Raw genomic sequence first — 2739 nt, forward strand, 5'->3', positions numbered from 1 at the left:
GGCCATGAGCTATTGTGTGTGGCTGCTGGGAATTAAACTTAGGACCTCTGCTGGCCTGTTCGCTCCAGTGTAATTCACTGTACCTGTCTTCAGACACACCAGAAAAGGGCGTCAGATCTCATTACGGGTGGTTGTGAGCCACCATGTGGTTGCTGGGATCCGAACTCAGAACCTTTGGAAGAGCAGTCAGTGCTCTTACCCGCTGAGCCATCTCGCCAGCCCCCTTAATTTCAAGTTGAGAAAACTGGCACAAGTCAGCTCAAAAAATACAGTACAGTGTCAGTCTCACACATCCCACTCCACAGCCAGTCCCTGAGTGCCTGGAAGAGACATCTCGAAGGACAGCCTCATATTCCAAGATGCCCCACTGAAGGGTTCCATAAATCCCCAGAGCAACAAATTCCACAGGGAAAACACAAACTAGAAGCTGGAATTAGAGGCAGTTGTGAGCTACCTGATGTGGGTGCTAGGAACTGAACTTTGGTTCTCTTGAAGAGCAGAAAGTCCTCTCTCACTGCCCCAAGAGGGAAGTCTTGATCTTATAACAACCCCACACTCAGGCCTAAGACAACCTCAAAGCAACTTTTATCTAGTGCTTCCTGCCTTGTGATTCTTGGGTGTGAAGGCTGGCTAATGTTGCATGGAGCTCCTTAATCTAGAAACCATAAGAGAAGGCATTCAGAAACCCGTGATGGAGGGCATTCCCTTGCCAGGAACTTGTAAGAAAGGACAATCTCTTAGTTATTTTGGAATGGAAGGCTGTCTTCCTGAGACTCATGCACAGCTCTGACATTCTTTAAAATGGAAAGGATTGACAGCTTTTCCCTCAGGACCTTTGCTGGCTACCTCTTCCAGTGAAACTCACCTTGGCTTGCCCTCCTCCTTCAGGGCCTCATGGCTGCCAGAGCCCATGGCGCTGTAACTTGTCCTTATAAATTCTTCTAAAGACAGTTTGTTTCAGCTTTTTTTTTTTTTTTTTTTTTTTTATGAAACGACAATGTTTTTAATTTTAAGATTTCCTAAGGCCGGGCAGTGGTGGTGCACGCCTTTAATTCCAGCACCTGGGTAGCAGAGGCAGGCGGATTTCTGAGTTCGAGGCCAACCTGGTCTACAGAGTGAGTTCCAGGAAAGCCAAGGCTACACAGAGAAACCCTGTCTTGAAAAAACTAAACAAAACAAAACAAAAACAAAACAAAAAACCCCAAAACCAACAAAACAACAACAATAACAACACAAGATTTTCTAAATGATAAAATACCTAATTCTGTACATTATATAAATGCTATTACAGAGTTTGTTTAAAGGATAATGACAAGAAAGCTTCTTGTCATTAGGTTCTGTCATTGGGTAGAATGTGACAAGTAAGGAGTTAAGTGAGTTAAGCATCTGAGGTGACGAAGTGCTGTCACTTTCTAGGTGAGCCACACCCTGCTAGAAAGTTATTCAAGGGAAGACAGCGGTCCCTCTGACAAGCTGGGTTTCTCATACCCTGGAACGAGGCTGCTCTGTGTGACCAGGCCTTTTTTTTTTTTTCCTTGGTTTTTCAAGACAGGGTTTGTCTGTGTAGCCCTGGCTGTCCTGGATCTCACTCTATAGACTAGGCCGGCCTCGAACTCAGAAATCCGCCTGCCTCTGCTTCCCAAGTGCTAGGTGACCAGGCTTCTTTATAAGAAACACTGGCGTTCGTTTTCAAAGTTTCTCTACTATTTGGCTTAGGAGTCAATAGTAAAATTCTAGCTATAATACTGGAAAATTGGCCCAGCTCTTAAGAGCAAGAGGATCCCGGTATCTAGCACCTACATGGTGGCTCATAACCACCTGTAACTACAACTCCAAGGATCTGATAAACTCTTCTGGTTCTATGGTACCAGATATACATGCAGACAAGCATTTATACACATGAAATAAACTCAAACACAAAAAATACAAAAAAAAATCTTCAACAGTGCGCGAGTACACACATACTGCCCACTTACCCATCTGGACAGTGAGTTTGGCTTCTGAAGGTCTTTCTACTGAACTCATATTCAGGTGGCCCGAGTGCTTGCTCATAGGGGAGTTTGCTGTCTCTTTTCTCGATGCCATTTTCTCTCCAACCTAAGGGCTCCCTTAGGGCTGAGCCTACTAAACACTTTTTCTTCAGTATGCTCTCACTGCGCCACAATCCTAAAACAATTGTTAGAACCTTGGTATCCCTAGGATTTGAAACTGGACTGTGCTGGGAACTTGAGGTAGCCAGGTGTCTGGTCCTTTCAGGGATTTGAGAAAACTCAGTAGGTCTGTGCCTGCTGAACATGTGGGGAAACACGGACATGGATACACACTACGATGGGCTCCGAGAGCATCATCGGAGCAGAGGGGCGTGGCTCTGGGCGTGACTCTGGGCGTGGCTCTGGACTGGTCCACGGGGCTGCTGCTGCTGCTGCTGCTGCTGCGGGAGGAACTTGAGAATGCCAGGCTTCAGTGATGGAGCTCGCATCGTGAGTGAGGGTAGTTTTACTTTTGGTTAACCTTTAAGTCATTGGTAAGAGGTGTCAACTGTGAGACCATCAAGTAGTAATTAGCACTTACCAGAACCCATCCTGCCTTTTCAAGTTGTGCTGGTTGTTGGTTAGCGCACGCCTCACCAGGTCAGAGGCTCGCAAGTCAAGCTCGCAAGCTCGCAAGTCCAGAGTAGTTTTGCCGTTTTCAGAGGGTTATATGAAGAACAATCTCAATTCCAGGCTATCTGACAGAGAC

Source organism: Mastomys coucha, unplaced genomic scaffold, assembly GCF_008632895.1.
Source record: "Mastomys coucha isolate ucsf_1 unplaced genomic scaffold, UCSF_Mcou_1 pScaffold13, whole genome shotgun sequence".
Classification (NCBI taxonomy): domain Eukaryota; kingdom Metazoa; phylum Chordata; class Mammalia; order Rodentia; family Muridae; genus Mastomys; species Mastomys coucha.